Raw genomic sequence first — 20,068 nt, 5'->3', positions numbered from 1 at the left:
GAAAATGCGGTAATCATGGTCTTCCCAGACTACAGTCAAGAAGTCCAGAAGCAGAGGCACTCCTTTGACTCAGTGAAGGCAAAACTGAGGGACTTAAAAATACAATACATGTTGCTCTTCCCTGCAAAGTTAAAGGCCATCTACCGGGATAGGACGCTTTTTTTCACACACCCTGACGACGTGTGACAGTGGCTGGAGGAGAGGCCTCCGAGATCCGGAACAGAAGGAGAGAGACAAGAATCGCGGAACAGACCACTGTCCGTGGAGGCCTCTCAGGGAATGCCAAGGTCCTGGTACTTCACGATATGTTGAACCATCTCACACTAGTGGAAAGATTGAAGAGGTTAGGAGTGAAGGGCCGGGCGCTGCTGTGGCTTCAATACTATTTAGAAGACCGACAGCAGATGGTAACCTTAGCACCTTTCTCCTCTGGTAAATCTTTAGTCGCCCATGGGGTGCCGCAGGGCTCTGCGATTAGCCCCATTCTATTCAATGTCCACCTGCAACCCTTGCTTTCTATCATAAAGTCCTCCGGGGATTGTTTAGTCAATTATGCCGATAATACACAACTAGCTTTCTTTTTGAAAGGGGACCATGCACTATCTATGGAGGCGTTCCAGCATTGCATGCGGCAGACGACTGAATGGCTCAGGAGGAACTCACTGCAATTTAACAACGGAAAGACCGAAGTAGTATTTTGTTCTGCAGGTAGGTTGGTTAGATCCTTTCCATCCAACTTTACTCACACCAGAGGAGGAACCTTTAACACCGGTCAGGAAGGTTCGCAATTTGGGGGTGAAGATTGACGATGACCTCCAGATGGAATCTCAGGCTAGCAAGACAGCCAGTGTTTGCTTTACCTTAATCCGTATGTTACGGAAAATACTTCCTTTACTTCCTAAAGAGGCTCGTTCTCTAGTAGTAAGTAGCATTGTGGGTATCAGGCTGGATTACTGCAACTCCCTGTATCTGGGGGCCCCTGCCTACGTTCTTCAGGGTCTGCAAAGAATCCAGTCTGCTGCAGCCAAAGGCCCTTGGTAGGTCACTGAGTTCATCCTCTACCCTGGCTTTGAAAGAGCTTCTTTGGCTGCCGATCAGGGAGAGGGTCCACTTCAAGACTCTATGCCTGGTCTTTAGAGCGGCGCATAATCAAGGTCCCATTCCCCTTCAGGAAAGGTTCTCATGGTTTCGCCCGACAAGGCAACTCCGCTCCTCCAGTGCATGCCTGTTGACGATTCCCTGGTTCAAACGCTCGAGATTAGGCAGTAGGGCATTCAGTGTGGCCGGCGCAAGGCTGTGGAAAGAACTTCCTCTGAGCCTTAGACAAGCCAACTCCTTGTCTGAGTTCCGTAGGAACTTGAAGACCTGGCTCTTCCCTAAGGTGTAAGCTCTGCCCTCCCCATGATGATCGGTTGTGACCTGTTCCATCTTGGTCCAGTCTGTTGCGACCTGTTCCATCTAGGTCTAAGTCTGCTGTTTGAAGTGTCAGGATGCCCGTAGGGCGATAGTTTGTGCGGTATAAGTGTACAATCAATCAATCAATCAATGTCTGGCTGCTAAATGTTTCCATATCAAAATGGTAAACACTGCATGCAGTCTTATGGAGTGCACCAGGTTAGTAAACATTCTCTGGTCGCTTTCACTCCTGCAGTGTGTGCGTTGTCTGGTGGCACGACCTCCCAGGAAGACCCACACACATACACTTCACATATGGGGACTGTCGAAGCGTTTCATGTAACTGTGTGTAACAATAAAATAACACTGCTTGTAGGTTTGCTGCACTATTTTAAGGGTATGGCCACACTTTGCAAAACCACCTTAGGCAGAATGTGGAAGGTGACATATAAGGGTATTTACAGAGGTAAAGTAACCCCCTAGCCAAAGAATGAAAAAAAAATCTATACGTATTTCTCTCTGTTTCTCTCTCTCTATCACACACACACACAATGTCTCCCCTTAATCTTCTCTCTCTCACACACACTCACTCTCGCTTGCACGCACACACCCCCATTGTGTATGCGTGTTTCTGCTTCCCACTCAAACATACGGACAAACAATATGGCTTTTGCACACATGTAAATACATACATACTTTGTCTCGCGGTCACACACACAAACACAGATTTGCACCTCTGTCTCGCTCTCACACACTAACAAAGACACATTACTCCCTCTCTCTCATTCCCCACCCCTTCTACGCAGTGAACACCTTTATGTCTAAGCCTGGCCTGCCATTATTACACCCACTGTATGGTAATGAGTCCGCATTTCAAAACTTGTTGTAAACTGCAGCAGATCCAAAGGAAGAGACAACTTTTTTTACATCACATTTGTCAGCCTCACTTTCCTTTGCTCCTCAAAGTGCAAACAAATGTGTGATCATACGATTACCTCCAAGGTTTAAACACAACTGGATTTTTAGTAAAAAATAAATAGATTTCACTGTTAGGAGTTATCACAAAGGCACATGATATGGCAATTTCAATAAACACCATGGGGTCAGGTTTGCAGGATGCACCGCCCTGTACAGTTGTACTACAATGATGTCCTTTCTGGCTCTGCCAGTGATTTACAACAATAAAGTGTGTCTGCATCTCACTGAATAGTTTCTCAAACTAAGAGCAAAAATAGCTTGGTGAAGACTACAGATTCCATGACCAATCCCTCAAAGTTACAGCAATTGCTGATCACTAATATTAATCCAACCCATCATCCATGCCTAGGCCGTGATTAATGTAGGAAAACGAACAAAGCAGCCAGCCAGCCTGCTGCATTAGCTTAGTTCAGTTCTCCCACTTTAATCGCGGCCTGCCAGCCTAGCCGCCCGCACCATGCGCACAGCGCACCAAATCAAAAATTCTAATCATGATGATTGATTCATCATCATAATTACACATTTTTGATTTATTGTCTGCACCCGCGACTGTCCTGTCATCATCAGCATGTACATTCAGAGAGCTGTGCATATATGGAGGGGGCCCGGGCCCCTCAGCCTGAGTTGTGCGCTCAGCTCAGCTTCTCACAGGGTTCTTGTGAGAGCGCACAACTGAGGCTGAGGGGCCCGGCCACTGCCTGGATTAAAGGTTTCAGCAGCCGAGAATCCACTTCTATTGTGCTCTGCTCCTCCTGCACCCAAGGAGCAAAGCAGATTTTAAGACGATAATTAACAGTTGTTTGTTCAAAGAATCAAAAAGGACATCAGGATTTTTGACTTTAAGGCTTCTAGCCTTCCAGGCTACCTTGACTAATAATAGGGAAAATTCGTATGTAAAATTAAAAGAACAAGCTATTTTTGCTTCATGGCCCTAGAGTAATGGCTTTGCTCATTCAACAGTACACTATGTAAACGGTTTATAACTTGAACTTCTCTTCCATCTTCCCTGCAGTCTACAGAACTGTACAAAATTTGCCATGTGGATTACTTCAGCTAAGGCAACCGCAAACTAGTACCAGATTCTCCATTGCCTCAAAGAAGGTTACCCATGTTAAATTTAGATCTTCTGGTGTCATTGACAGGTTGTTTTATGTCATCTGCCTAGTATGTCGGTCTAACCGGTTTAATTTAGGCTTCTAACCTGGAAGCAGCCTACACTCACCATCATACTTCGGCTTAATATTTCTACAAGGCGAAAGGACTGCCTATTCCACACAGGAAAGAAGTAACACCAGGGGAAAATCTGCCTCAAAGCACAACATCAACCGATGGCCATCCGAAAGCCATAAATCCAAAGACACTCCCCTATTAATACAGCTGACCTGTGTTTGCATTGTGTACCTCACACATACTACTACCAAAAAGGTAATGATTGCAATCAATGCCGAGTTTTATTAATGACGAATAACTTAATATTTAATGGTGCAATGCGTTCCTGAACTGGAGCAAGTTTGGCTTTACGTGTTGGTTAGGTTTTACTTTTTCTCTGTATAAATAGCTTCACATTTTCCGTCAATTTAATACACCCGGGCCCCCTCCGTATATGCACAGCTCTGTGTGCACACGCTGCGGCCTCTCGCCTGCAAGTGCCTTGTTCAGCCTTGCTACAATGAGCTACCTACTATTCCTGTGCTGAGCGCACAACTCAGGCTGAGGGGGGCCTCTAGCAGCAAGAGGCCTTGGCATGTACACACAGAGCTGTGCATATACGGAGTGGGCCCCTCACCCCGAGTTGTGCGCTCAGCTCAAGGATGGGTAGATCATTGAAGCAAGGGCCAGGCTGAACAGGCGCTAGCAGGCGAGAGGCCTCAGCATGTGCACACAGAGTTGTGCTGTTAATTGATTTGGTGCCAGAAAAACGTACTCACCTGCTGTTGGTGGTGGCAGACACAGGGGAGCTACGTCGGCGGGCTAGCCAGTAGAATAATTAAATTATGGCCGCTCCGGTCAAGATTAGGAGTGCGCACCTCTGCTGCTCTCCTCACTCGTGATGCTGCAGCCTGCAGGCAGTCACACGCGCAGTATTAATTGCCCAATGCGCATGCGGGAATTACATCAGCACACTAGAGAGGCGCGCAGACACGGCGGAGGAGGAGACAGTGCATAATTCTGCGCCCTACGCACAGGCACCTCCTCCTCCTGAAACATTTGTTTGATTGCACTTGCACAGGCCACCGGTCAATCAGGCTTGCTGGCGCTGCTGTTTTCACTGCAGCTACAGAGAGCGGAGTGGTGGACTCGGACGGTCAGTAGTACAGTATTGCTTGGCACTTGGAAGTCTGTCTGACTGACTGTGACTGTCTGTCTGAGACTCAGCCAGACAGTCAGTCAGACAGGGACTTCTCTCTGAAGTGAGTGACTCGTGTCACGTCACTCACGGTCCGATGGTGGGACTAAAAATCGGCCCCCCAGGCAGAAAACCGGCCCCCTGTCGGAAAACCGGCCACCATTCTATCCAGCCTACCGGGGGATCGCCCAGGGCCCGAAAGCACCAGTCCGGCCCTGCATGAGTGTAGTGTAGTTCCTAGTTTCCCACTAGGCCCTGCGCATTGGAATAACATAAACAGTAGTATCGACGTGGAACTGCAGATATTCCAGGCCTCCACTGACTATGCTAAACTTAATTGGGTGTGTTACCAACTAGCTCAGAGGTCACTGGAAACTTTCTTCTCTGCATAGGAAGTGATCAGCTTCCTTGGCACAGACAAGAAGGGATTCAGCTTTCCAACAACCGTGCAACATGACAACTTTGCTCCTCAGATCAAGAGTCAATCTCTAGGGTCGTGTGAAACAATAGACATGTATTTCACTCAGTCAGTCTAGTGCAGTTTACTTTCACGAGATGTAGAGAACAGAGAGACGGGCGTTTGTCAATAAAGGGTTAACATTTATTGAACAGTCTTTCTTCTCGTACAAGAGAAATGTATTGCCACAATTGCAAGACTTGTTATTATAAAAAGTACGTACAGTAAGATAAGGATTGCGAAATAGAACTGTAAAAGCATTGATATGGTTTCTTAGCCATACAATGGTTTAAAAGTAATAAAACATATATACAGTCATATATACATTAGGCTAACATACTCAACTGGTGCTACTAACTAAGCCTACCCCAGTGTGCCTGACCTAAGCCTAACACGTGGAAGGGGAGTAAGGAAGTAGCTTTAAGTTAAGTTGGTTTTGCCAAGGTTTGTTTCAAGAATTCTCGTCTAAGGGTTTAGTCAACACCATACCTCTGAATAGAATGATGGAGGATTGGTATCTCCTTCAGGGGTCACTCTCGATATCTCAGTCACCCGCGAGGGCAGACCGGAAACGCTGGAGCTGGATTTCTCTGCACGAGAAAGGCAGCGGCTCTCTTCAGCGCGTCGAGGAAGGAGGGGGGACAGCGTCCGCGGGCAGCTGGAATCTGCTGGATGTCTTCGCAGAGGGACGGCTGTTCAGCTCCTAAGCGTACTGCACCATCGTTCGCGCTTTAGCAGCGATAATGGTATCAGTAGCTTCACCACCACAGGGACAGCAGGCTGCAGCGACAGGGTGCTAGCTTCACCAACACGGGGTCTTGCAGGCAGCTAGTATCAGCAACAGTAGCTCATTGCTTAAGGCAACGTTGGTAATATTTATACCTGACAGGTGCCGGGTTTGACGCAAGTTTGCTGGACATAAGACGTCAATTAAAGATGTCACTAGGAAGTGATAGTTATCAGTTGCTCATTAGAGTTCCATTACTAATCAAAACACAGCAAGCGGGGATTTCCAGGTTTGCTGAGTTTTTATCTTGTTGAAGAACTCGGAGTGTTAATCTAGGAATATCAGATAGTGACTTCTGCTCTGTCATTGCACTAATTGGTCGCAAAGGAAGTGGCAGAGAGCTATGCTGGAATGTGGCTCTGTTCGTGTGAGGCCAGAGATGACATTTCTGAAAATCGTACTTGAACGGTCATGCCAATATAGGGAATAAATGGATTTATAGCCGAATAGGGGCATAAGGTCACAGTATCGATCAGGAACCTAGATAAACACATAACATGAGAGAGGCGGCTGCTCGGTGGGTGCCCTGTGTGTCCGGGCAGTCGTCTGGTGGCTGACTGCAACAGGCCCACTACGGGGAGTGAGAGAGAAGGAAGGCCCGGCGTGTACTAGAGTAATTCCCACACAGGAACACGTCTCCTGCTGACAAACACTTGGAGGATATAAGAAGGCACGGGGAAGAAGTATTAAAATCACGGGCCCATGGTTGTGGCCGACATTGAGGGCGTCCGACTGAGGGTGTGGACGAATACTGGGAGGGCACGAACCGCTGTGGTGCAACTTCTGTACCTATAGTGGTGAGGCCTGCAGAGAGAACAATCCGGTTAAGAGGCTTCGCCGCCTGCGTCTTGAAAGGCGTGAATGTGACCTAAGTGCCAAGGGGGTAGTACAGTAGGTGGCGATACGGGACCCCTCAGGTAGCAAGAATAGCGGAGGGACCGGGTTGCGCTGGAGTAACCACTGCACAGTGTTACCCCTACTATCGGAAAACAATCAGAGGAAGTAGGAGGGCACAAAGAGGGGGTCCCAGCCCATGAACGCATAGAAGTGAGCAGATGAGAGACAATCAGAGTAAGGAGGTGATTGCATATTACCAGGAGCGCCGCGGCCCGGCTCCAGGCACACAGCTAACTAAGAGGAGTAAGTAAGGGGTGACCTATGCAAATCCTGCAGCGAGGTCTGAAGTCTGAGAATGAACACGATTTCCCTACTTAAATCCAAGAGCCTTGCCCAGTAGCCTCCATCAGAAGTACAAGACGAAAGGTTTTGCGGCTACCAAACAACTTTCCCTCACATTTGCAAGTCCCACACTGATACCCATTAAAAGCCTAGCTAGAAAATACCTACACGAGAAGAGTTCAGGGGAGCCATGTACATCCAGGGCAAGCTATAGACATAGCAAACACTTTCAGGATCTATGGGGTGACAGTACCCCCCCTAAGAACCTGTCAGCTGATTGAGAGCCACTCCGGCACACTGATTGCTCTCAACCATGGGGAACATACACAGAAAACATGCCCAGAGTGTAACTGACCAGGGGTCAAACAGATGAGGAAAAATAGGCAGGGCTACCAATAGGGGATACCTCCAGAGGTCGTCCCACACTGTCCAATATAATGTAGGCCATCACTGCGTCCCGGGAGGTTCTATAAACAAAAATCAATGCAATTGGCACAGATCTTAACCTACTTAAAGATGATCACCGTCGCCTAGCTGAAAGAGTAACCTCCACCGAGCGCACGCTGACTGAGATCTCCCCGGGGACGTCTGCTCTGCAGCAGTCATTAACCTCCATGGAAAGCAAAGTTGGGACTTTAGAGTTACGAGCAGAAAACAGTGAAAATAGATCTCGAATGACTAATATCAGAGTAGTTGAAATTCCAAAACACGGAGAAGGCAATTACATGGTGACCTATTTGGAGGACTGGTTGCGCAATTAAGTGGACAGGGACTCTCTTCATTCTATGCCTTGGCAAGAGCGCACAGGGTCCCAGGCCGACCACTTAAACTGCCCCCTCCCACCCACAATACCAATTGTAGCCAGGCTCCTACATTTCAGAGACCGGGATCATACACTGACACAGGCCTCGAGGCGATCTTCGGATTGAGAAAGGCAAAATCATGCTATTTCCGGACTTTACACGGGAAGTGCAGAAACAGCAAGCAAGCTTCTTGGTGGTCAAGAAACGCCTTTGTCAACTAAATGTTACTTATGCAATGTGTTATTCCCGGCTCGACTATAGGTGATCATGGCTTGCGGAACCCAATTTTTCCAAACTCCAGAAGATGCCTAGGTCTGGATTGAATCCAGCACTGAAGGCCCCCCCCCGTTCCCTCCCCCCGGAGGAATGCATCAGGAACAGTTGCCCGGAACAAGAAAGCAGCTTCCAGGGGCAGGAACACTCCTACGCTGGCAGAAGTTAGAGACGAGCGACAACGTAATCTGAGCAGTGTCAGAGAGGAGTAACGCTAGCAGGAGTCCTCGGTCCTCACTAAGTGATCAGAAAGGTCAGAATTCATGCAAAGACTGAATTCCACCTCCACAGAGGACTCTGACCCCGAGTTGCCTAAAATTACCCCGAAAACTGTGGATAAAAATGCATGGCAGAGAAGGGAGAGAGTCGATGGTCGGACAGATAAAATATCTAACTCAATCTGGCTGATGTACGCACAGTTTACTCTGCCTCTGCTCATGTCACACTAGTTGGGGGAGTATATATATGATCACTGTGGTACGGAGGGGAACCGGGCAGAGCTGCTCCTTATGAATACTAGGCGTGCTTCTGCTCTTTGGTTTTGTACTGTAGTTTTGCAAGTACTCTTGCGAGTGATGCTAGTTGGTATCGAGTTTGGATGGGGGTTGGTTTCCTACCTGTCCTGGGGAGTGGGAGTTGAGGATCATTTTTTTTTTTTTTTGTTGAAATATGGCTCAGGATCTGGGCGTACCTGGCAGACAGGATTTCATCCAAGCAAACTACCTGAGATAACGGAGACCGGGTTGAGATGGGGTTCTGAGACTAGGAGATGGAATGTTTCACCAACCAAATGGGACCCACCATAGAATATAGATGCCTCTCGTGAATGTTAGAGGGATGAATTATATGACCAAACGCCACAAGGTGTATGCTTATTTAGCAAGGAGGGGGTGCAAATCACACTATTGCATGAAAAAAACATCAATGCCAAAGAGGGAGCTGCGTTACAGCGTAGATGGAGGGACCAGGCCTATTATACAATTTTTTCTCTCTTTGCCGGAGGGGTACTGGTCTGGAACAAAGTGGGGCTCCCTTTCCGATATACCAACCATATAGTAGACCTGGAAGGAAAATACGTAGTGGTCACTGGTAGGCTAGATGGTAGACACATGACTATCAAGAGTATATATGGTGCATGTAGACCAAACCTCCATTTTATCAGCCATCTCTGGATCTTTAGCGCCCTACCTAGTGGGGGGGGGGGGGGGGGGTAGATGCTGGGGGGAGATTTTAATTGTGTGGCGAATACAACACTAGATAGGTCTCATCCCCCCATCCCCGCGAGATTCCCCCATTATCAGAACAGCAGAGGCGTTCCGGAATTGGCAGCAGAGCTGGGGATTGACGGATTCATGTAGATTACACCACCCAGGAGAGAGAGACTACTCTTTTTTCTCAAACATGCATGATTTACACGTTAGATTGTAGCAGGGATTCTGCTCATACACAGAACTGTGCATAGAAACTTCGAACCTCAGTGAATTAGGGTGTACCAAAACTCACCTTAGTAGCCAAAATCCCCTACCAGACTAGCAATCAGTGTCTCATTGGTTCTTCCATACCCCCAATGATTAGACAACCCAGAACATGGAACTTAGAACACCTCAGGAATGTGGAACTACTAGTCCAAAACTGGGAATAAATTAGAACACATGCACGTTTGAAATATTTATTTCTAATGCCGTGTTCTCAGGCGCAGTATCTTAGCTAATACAAGCAGACATATTATAAGCAACAAGATAATCAGCATAGTTACTATTCCATAACATACAAAAGGAGAATGCATGTTAAAATGCTAAATGGAAATAGGCTAGATTAAACTTAGATTTCACCCAGATTTCACCCTATCTACAGAAGGTCTCTTGGGTTTACAAGGGCAGCCCCCATACCTCTGGTCCTAGTAGAAATGGATCACATCATTTTCTACACCAGCTCTCTGCATGCGAATATTCTCCAAGTGTGTTTGCATGCCTGCGCAGTGATTTATTAAACGCGCCAAAATCAGAGGTGGCCACAGCTGCATATATGTTATGTCTACAACGTGCGCTGATCAAACCGAACAAAACCACTGTGTTGAAATAACCTTGAAGGCCTCGGCACTCACTGTTCAGACAAAGCTTACCAAGCAAAGCTGCTACTATAGGAAAACATTATTCTTGTGTGAAGCAAAACTGTCTGCTAGACTCTAAACATTTATAATAATGTGTGCCGTGTGCAAAGGCAGCAGAAAGAAAAAATGGCGTTTAAACTTCTAATAAGCTCATGCTAACTTAACACAGTGTAAATGCAAAGCTCATCCCCATGACACCCTCCCTTGATCCGAGCAAGGATAAGACAAAGGACAAATTTGGAAAGCAGAGTTCAAGAACAACTGTCAGAACCAAGTTCAAATTGCCACAGGAAAAAACGGGAACAAAAAACTCCATAATTTGAATGTACTTATAGCCATGGACATAATGAAGTCAATAGGTCTGGGCAGAAAAAAATTAAGCTGAGAGGAAAAAATATATAAAAATTATCCGATGTCCAACTTGTGACCTCGGTCATGGAAGAGAGAGAAGCGATGACACAACTCAATCCAATAATGTATATGCAAAATACGTAGCTGCAGCCTCCAATAGGAAGTCACTGTTCTCATCCGAAAACATGTCAGCCATCCAATTTAGCAAATTCTTCAATTACCGGAGCCTCTAGCACCATCAGAGGGCAACTCTGTGTATCCTCAATGAAGCTGCTTGCCAAGAAATTTTGCACCGCTGCGAAAACTTTCCAAAGTCCCAAGACTCCATGCATCGCTGCAAAGGCCATAATCTCTCAGCCAGAAGAAAGCAATTCATGAGCAACTAAGGGGCTAATAAGCTGATCATAATCTGCATTGGGAGACACCGTATTGCAGAGACACAAATCCAGGGCCCAGTCGAAATCGCAACTCAGGCAATGAAAGACAGGCTGGACTCATGTGAAAAAGGAAAATCGAAACAATAACCCTTATGCTGCACTCAAAGTAGCAAGAGGCACGCTCCATAATATTCAAGCATTCGGCTGCGGAGCAGCAGCAGTCGTGACAGATCTTCTCGCAATACAGGACGTGCATCCATTTTGAAATAAACAAAACAGCAGAAGTACGCCTGCACCCAGAGCCAGCCTTAAGGGAAATCCGCCAAACAGGCTGGAAAAGATCGAATGAAAAAACACCAAATATAGTTTGAAAAGAAGACACAAGGCCACTGCTAACAACTTTAAAAAAGTGAGCCAGCCCTGTGGTGGAGGAAGCATTAAAGATAGTGTGAATTAATTCACCAAAATGCAAGGGCAGATCCGTATTTAACAAAGCATGCACTTCTGTGCGGGTGTTTGCCACGTGAAGGACAAATGTTTCACGAGCAGATGTGAGGGCGGACTTCTTTCTGGGACAATACAGCTCTTATACGACTCATCTTGTTGAACTCTGCTTTCAAGGTCGGAATCGTCGGCCAGATGAAAACATCAAGCTTCCCATGCAGAGGAGGAAACGTTACATTTTTACAGCAAACCACACGCTCGCTGACGGTAACCACGTAAGGAATTCTGGCTACCATCCCACAACAATCTTCATTATTTAAAAGTAAGTAACTCCCGTTTGCCAGTAATGTGAATGTTGGTATGATAGCAGGTGCTGGTGTACCTTTCAAAATACAGGCTAAAGTTGCTAGTTCTGGTTACAAGAGCCATGTTATTGGATATTCCTACACATTAATGAGTGATCTGGTGTTGTAGTGCAATCTTCACCATTCAAGTAAACCTCTTATCCCTCCCTAAGGCATTTATAGGTAAATGGTAGCGACCAATCTTAATGGAGATAAGCGGTGCCCAGAGGTCCATATCTGCCAATTGCATAGTACTTCATACAGGCTTCAAATTTGAAAAGGGGAAAAGGTAGAATTATTAACCCGTGGATAAGCCACGTTGCCGAATTGGTCTCGGCCACAGAAAATGGTAACGGTTCTAACTTTTCAATGTGTAACATAGAAAAAGTTGCATCTTTCATTGACATAAAACGTTGCTTATAAGTCAAATTAAATGGGGCAAATAATGATCACGTATTCATGCAGTGCCATGGCACTTTTCCAGCTTTTAAGGTTTGCAAAGTCCATGCAAACTGCATAGTAGAACGCAATTGATTTTGACCATGGTACAAAACAGATACCTCATCCTGCACAATATCAACAACAGATGACACAATATTATCTAACATATCAATGCGTAAAGAAAGTGTGTTAATGCTATTATCTACAACTGGTAGCATTTTTTCTAAATTTGTTTGATCTATAGCTCTAAAGCGGGAAGCCGCCTCAATTTGGTACAGTTTCCAAACTTTGTTGTAAAGACCATATATCCATCTTCTAGATCTGCCAGAAGCTGGGCATTTCACAAAATCATTCACATCAACATTGTCAGTCAATTTGGATAAATGCATCTTAACTGACGCCAAAGTGGAATGTTTTAGCCAACTCTGTCATAATTTGCCTACAGAATAGGTAGTCACAGAATGGCCACTTTCAAAACGGAGATCCACCCTGACCTGTGTGTAGCTTGGAGCAAAACCCAGAAAACGATGCTGGCAATAATCAGCACTTCTGTGCCACAGCAACCAACCCTTAGGATCCAAACTGGATATGTTAAAGGAAGAATTCATTAACAGAGTCTGTAATTCTCTGATGGTAAACTTGGTATTAACAATCCAACCGGAATATTCCTCTAATTCAGGAAAAGAAGATGCATTTCATTTTTTTGTAGTAGCCAATCCAAAGCAAGTTGTTTGTGAGGTTGTAGAATTCAAAAACAACATATGGTTCGGGATGAGGCATGCACGGTGCAAAGCCTCAGTGCCTACTTTTAGAACCCCAAATAGGTTTAAGATCAATAGTATCTTTCCACAGCTCGTAGCCCTCAACAGCCAAGTGGTCTAAAAAGGACTTTGAATACAATAATTTTGTGTGGGTAAGTCTAACTTTGGAAGTGGACTATTCAGTCATTTTAAAATAAAATGCATTGGGATTTGACTGATTAAAATCAGTAAAATAAGTGAATCTCTTTAAAAAAGAAGTGGAACTGCCTTGTACAGGAGTGGGACAATGTTCCCATTGTGTATAATTAACAGTATTCCATCTAGTATTTGCTTTATGCAGGTAGTGATTGCCAAAATGTTGATAACAAAACAAATCACCATAATTTGCGGAATCTAGATACAGATCTTCAGCATCAAATACAACATATTATTTCAAATCAGAAAACAAAGCTTCTACGGCCTGAACACGTCAATCATCATATTTAGTTTAATTACATCCCCATAGAAACTCTTAGGACATTTGGGACATTTATAACCTCAGTGGGCCCATGGATTTGAAATCTAATAGCATCCCACACTATCCCATCTAAGAAGGGCCAAGCAGTGATATTAACAAAAGCCAGGTCCCTCTTCAATCTGTGTGACGAGGAATGGGGAGCCAATAATCCATTAATATGTCAAATGCATGTTCTTTCTTCAACATAGTGTCCGTTGACAAGGCGGAAAAAATGCACCACAAATCCAATAGACATGAACAGGTAAATCGAAAAAAGCACCAACCAAATGTAGGTCCAAGGAGGATCAAAAAACGTTTTTAAACAGCGTTGCAAGAACAGAAATCTTGGAAGGGGCCTTCGATGTATGAGAGTCAGTGTCAAATGAAAATCTGGATTCCGTAGTCAAACAAGTTTGCAAATCAGGCATCGATAAGTCAGTGGGGTGAGTATATTCAGTCTCATCAAGGTGAGCACCAGGTAGTGAACTCAATAAAGGACTTGAAACTGCAGGCATCTCAAGGGCAACATCAGGCCTGGGGTTAGGACCTGGGGCCAAAACAGAATTTCTCAAAATTGATGGACATGAGACTGCCGGAGTCATACTAAGAAGAATCGGTCACTCTGTGTAGTTTGACATTGTCAATGGAGATATACCTTTTCTCTTTACGACCTGGAAGTGGTGGTAAAATGACTGTTCTTGTGTCCTTCATGCCAAGCACTGGAACCGGAGCTCGATATGAGGGACCAAATTCCTTCTTGTTTTCGATCTTTTCTCGAACCAGTTCTCCAACTTGGGGTAGCCAGCCAACTACCAGAATCTGCAACGCAGCTTCAAATTTGGAGGGCAAGTGTTCCTTTGCAAGACGGTCTCTCGTCTTTTGTAGATCCTGTAACACACTGCAATGTTCATCTACGTCAAAGGAGGCAGCAACTGCCGCCTGGTCTAGACGGTCAAGGTCTGGGACAAACATCTTGATACGAAAGAGCATTTCGTATGGGGTCCGCCCACCCAGAGACCTTCTAGGGAGAATATTAGGGCACGATGCACGCTATTGAGGTGGGCCAGCCAGTTCCTGCCAGTGCCTATAACCCTAGCTGTCAAAGACTGCTTTAAATCTCAGTTCATTCGTTCCACAACACTATTACCCTCAGGTCTGTATGGAGACAAAAACTTGACTTGGACCCCCAATGAAGTCATGGCATCCCTATACGCCTTAGAGGCAAAAGCAGGACCCTCCTCTGAATGGAAGGTACCACAGGCAAAAATCCCTACAAAGACGCGCAAGTCTCTTATGACAGTTCGTGAATCAGGCTGCGGTGTGGCCACATCCACAAAAAGCGTGTGCATGAATCAACTGCTACTAAGATGTACTTATACGCAGTATCAGTAGAAAATGGACAGCAGTGATCTAAGTAAACACAACCAAGTGGTTTATTAGAAAGGAGCAGCAGAAAGGAAAAATGGTGTTTAAACTTCTAATAAGCTCATGCTAACTGAACACAATGTAAATGCAAAGCTCATCCCCATGAGAAGATTAGACGCTATTCTTCCTACAAGAAGTCAAAAGCGTGTACAGAGTTCCCCACACAAAGTAGAGTAAAATGAGGGAATGACTCTCTCTCTAGAAAGCGTTGGTCGTGCAATAGGGAAAAAGGTAATCCCTTGACGGAATTGAGGATGCCTCACACAATTCAAAGGCTGGACGACTGTTGCCATCCCACCCGTTGATTGTATCGTGTCATCATTGGCCTCCTGCTCCAACGGCAGGCTGGCGGTGCAATGCCTGTCGGGTAGCACTGAGTGCTACTCTTTAGCGGAGTTCTTTTATTCCTTAGCCAATAGATGCATGTGTGTGAGGGGCCAAAAAAGAGTGCAGTGGTGAGCGTGAGTGAAGAGTTAAAAAAGGTCAGTAGAGTCCATTGAGAAAACTTTAATGATATGCCTCACTGCCTCATTTAAAAGTGGTGAAGGGACGGGTACCGAGGCACAAAGAGTAAGGTGATTTGGCCTCGTTCAACCCTCGCCTGTGGTGCGGTCAACATGTTTCATGCCTCTCGGGCAATTCTTCAGGACCTAAATGCTCATCAACTTGCAGGGAGTTTCAACCGTTAGAAAGAAATTGAGTATACAACCTGCAGGGTATCGCAGGATTGAATCCTACGTGAATTCCCGCCCTAGGTGTGGGGAGAGAAGGATAGAAGGGCACAGTCAATGTTGGGCCTGTCAACTGGAAAATTTTACACGTGGAAACATCATGCAAAATAAGGTGTGGTTCAATGACCTCTACCAAAACAAAGTGAAGGTGCAAGAGAGAGAGAAAAAAATTACATAATTAAATACGCGGGGAGGGGGTTTACATTGTAAGTGCCAAATGTCATCAATGATAAAGGTGCATAAATTTGATATACATAAGGCTATACACTCCATGCTTAGTCACTCATATGTGTTTTATAGCCAAGGGGTAGTGTATTCGTTAAACTAAGAATTGAAACTTAAAACCAGAACCATGAGCACTTCACTGGGTGAAGGAAAAATGGGAACACCAGGGTCGAATACTCTCAAAAAGTCCTTACCCTTAGTCCCTGGTAGACGGTCCCCACAGACTGTCCTTGTGGGGCCTGAGCTGTAAGGTATTTACCTAAATGGAATGAATATTCCGGTTATGATCGTGGTTAACGGAGCAAGATGGTTTCAAGTGGGTCCCGAGGTGATTAAGCCATGGGGATCGCCAATTGATGACACACAGAACCATCATGTCCGTAGACCACATCTTACCTTATTCGCTCGAGGCACTAGGCTTGTAAGCACCTACCCCTACCACAGCGGCGAGATCGCAGGACAGCCGGTGCATCGGTGTGTGGCTGAGCTGCTTAAGAAGCAGAATGCCGCGGGCGCCGTGAGTGGGCGTGTGTGGAGAGCGTTGCTAGGTAACGCGGACAAGCGTGGTGCGGAAAGAGAGGGCAGCCACCAGCCGGTAGGCGTTCACAGCAAGGCGCCATCTTGGAACGGAGTAGCCCCGATTGTGGGAGAATGCCTTAATGGGTATAGAAGGATGGTACTTAGACTGGAGTAAGAACAATCCAAGCATGGATTATCTGGCTAGCATATTCCAAGGCACAGAATCATTGAGACCATGTTCATCTGTCTGGAGACAATGCACCCATCGCTGTTCCATTCTGTATAGGGCCTGTTGGTTAATGGAAGGGTGGCATTCAAGGATAGTCCATTGTATATTTTCCGCCAGGTGGTTATGTTGTCTACAGTGTTCATACAGCCTGGTGTGTGTCTTTTTACAGCGGATGTTGCTGTTATGTTCCATGATGCGTAGTTTCACAGTGCGCATCGTCATGCCGATGTAGATCATCTTGCATGGGCATGTTAGCATGTAAATGCATCTTGCGCTGTTGCAGTTTGTGTGCTTGCTGAGGTGCCAGATAAAATCCTTAGGAAGTTCTATGGTTTTACCCTGGATGGTCTGGGGGCAAACCACACAGGATCCACATCGGTAATGTCCCGTGACCGGTGGCAGATCCCAGAGTGTATTAACTGGGCGGGTGCTCGATTTCTTGGGGCGAGTATGGATCAGGGTATCCTTGAGGTTGGATGTCCTCTTAAATGCAAAACGGGACAGAGGTATTTCCAGGCCCGCCGTATTGAGGATTCCCCAATGCGAGTTCACAGTCTTCTTTATGAACGTGGAGTTTCTTGTGTAAGACGTCACGCATGTGATCATGTCGTCTTTCTCCTTAGTATGGACTTCCAGCAGTGAGTCTCTGTTATTATTGAGAGCCCTTTTTGATGATGACTTGAGAAGTCGAGTCGGGTACCCCCTGTCCTGAAGCTTGTGTTGGAGGGTCTCGGCTTCTTGTTTGTAGTCTGTTACTGATGTACAGTTTCTGCGAAGCCGTAGAAATTGCCCAAAAGGCAAGTTATCCCTTAGGGCTCTGGTGTGGTGGCTGTTGTACAAAAGCAGACTGTTCCTGTCGGTCTCTTTCTTGAACAGGGTTGTAGTGATTGCTGTAGGATCCAGCTTGATTGTCAGATCAAGAAAGGGTACAGACTCCTCAGAGATCGTGCCTGTGAATTTCAAAAAGGGGTCTTGCAGGTTAATCCACGTGCAGAAGGCTTCACAGCTGGTCCGATCACCTTTCCAGAAGACTAGAATATCGTCGAAGTATCGACGCCAGAGTGTGAGATTTTCTCGGAACGGGTTCTGTTCAGGTGGGTAGATGTGTTTTTTTCCGAAGGTTGCCATATAGATACAGGCCAGGCTCGGTGCAAACGTCGAACCCATCGAGGTGCCGCGGATCTGGTGGTAAAGTTGTGACTCATACCTGAAAAGGATTCAGAAAAGGGGGTGGTGATGAACAGAGTGTCTGAATTGAGCAGACCACTCTTACCCAGTCCAAAGATCAGGGCTTGATCCATCACCGTTATTTATCTCACTGCCTCATCCCAGCTCAGAACCTGGCTATATGCAAATCAGTCTGTCCCTGGCCCAGTGCATCATGGGAACAGGGCAGACTAAACTACCAAGCCAATTCTTCACCAGAAAGGAGACAAGCTACCGGGGACCGGTTTCTGGCATTTCAGCCGTCTTCGGCCCGGCTTGCTTGAATCCTGATGGAGCAGTGAGAAAGGGACTCATGTCTGAGTATACCCTGCCACACCTATAGTGGCCAAAAACGATTCAGAAAAGGGGGTGGTGATGAACAGAGTGTCTGAATTGAGCAGACCACTCTTACCCAGTCCAAAGATCAGGGCCGTTATTTATCTCACTGCCCCATCCCAGCTCAGAACCTGGCTATATGCAAATCAGTCTGTCCCTGGCCCAGTGCATCATGGGAACAGGGCAGACTAAACTACCAAGGCTTGCTTGAATCCTGATGGAGCAGTGAGAAAGGGACTCATGTCTGAGTATACCCTGCCACACCTATAGTGCCAGAAACCGGTCCCCGGTAGCTTGTTTCCTTCCCAGTATAAGAATTGGCTTGGTAGTTTGGTCTGCCCTGTTCCCATGATGCACTGGGCCAGGGTCAGACTAATTTGCATATAGCCAAGTTCTGAGCTGGGATGGTGCAGTGAGCTAAAAAACGGTGATGGATCAAGCCCTGATCTTTGGACTGGGTAAGAGTGGTCTGCTTAATTCAGACACTCTGTTCATCACCACCCCCTTTTCTGAATCATACCTGAAAAAGTTTTCAGTGAGGGCTATATGGGCTAGTTCCATGATGAAGGCTATCGGGGTGGGGGAGGACCATTCTTCCTGCCGCAGAACGGAGTCTATAGCCTCCAGGGTGGCTTGTTGCGGGATGTTGGTGTACAACGCCTCTACGTCTAAAGTTAGAAGGAGATCAACATCTTCTCTACCGTCCACTTCATTAATCAGACGGAGGACGTCAATTCCGTCAAGGGATTACCTTATTCCCTATTGCACGACCAACGCTTTCTAGAGAGAGAGTCATTCCCTCATTTTACTCTACTTTGTGTGGGGAACTCTGTACACGCTTTTGACTTCTAGTTGTAGGACACGTACATTGGACCCCGGTAAACATTGTCCTCTCTCTGTTCCCCCTTGTTGTTATAATTCTCAGCGTGGGTTTCCCCCACGGGACTTTTGGGTTACCAACGGTGAAAAATTCCCACTAGTTTGGTCCATCCCTAATCAGTAACACTGATTACCCCAGAATCAGAACCCGCACTTCTCTGGCTAGCATATTCTGTCGCACCCTGATCATCTCCCATCAACATGGAGGATGTTCCGGGCTTGAGCTTCGACGAGGATACCATAGCCAAGGCATTAAGAAGAGCGCCACCATTACTGACCAACCCCTCTGCCTCTACATCTGGCATGTACTCTGACGAATGGGCAACCCTAACGGAGATGAAAAAAGAACTTATAAGAATCACGATCCACGGTATTATGATGACCGAATACCTGAGGAGTAACATAGCCCCACAGGGCCTAATCGTTAATATAATTCCAAGACTATTTCTGGAGGACAAGCATTTTAAAGTCGACTGGTGCCAGGTATCCTGGAAATGTACTAAAAACCTACTATTGCTGATTTCGCAAACAGCGAAGCGCCTTTCTGATGCCTTATTAGAAAAAATCCCAGCCCTAGAAGCTACAATGAAGAGCGCCATTAACAAAAATAACAAAGCGGCCTTCACCACTAAGCTAGCCGAGATTAACCAAGAAATGGCTGACCATCACGAATTTCTCTTAAAATAAAAAAACAACCAAACTTCAAAAAGACATCACCAAATTCGAGAAAGAGAAAATCTACCCCTATCTTAAGGATGGTTTTAAAGGGAAAAGGACCAATTATTCTTCTGATGATAATTCAGACAACAACAACAGACGTGGCTCAACAAGCAGCGATTCCAGTGGTGGCTATCCTGCAAGAAACCCTCGGGCCCCACCACGTACCAACTGGCAACACGGTTACCAACAAGGTCCAGCATTCCATGGCCCGCCCCATATGACACCACCTTGGCAATACCCATTCTTCCCACAAGG

General features: G+C 46.1%; 1 protein-coding gene across 1 annotated transcript in view; it reads right to left on the bottom strand.

Moving 5' to 3' along the window:
- FER (FER tyrosine kinase) overlaps window positions 1–20,068 on the bottom strand; it is a 1,097,899-nt gene that overhangs the window by 620,513 nt on the left and 457,318 nt on the right. The gene's annotated exons all lie outside the window — the stretch shown is intronic.

Source organism: Lissotriton vulgaris, chromosome 3_1 (assembly GCF_964263255.1).
Source record: "Lissotriton vulgaris chromosome 3_1, aLisVul1.2, whole genome shotgun sequence".
Taxonomy (NCBI): domain Eukaryota; kingdom Metazoa; phylum Chordata; class Amphibia; order Caudata; family Salamandridae; genus Lissotriton; species Lissotriton vulgaris.
The sequence above is the reverse complement of the archived record's forward strand: the minus strand, read 5'-3'. Positions and strand labels throughout refer to the sequence as shown.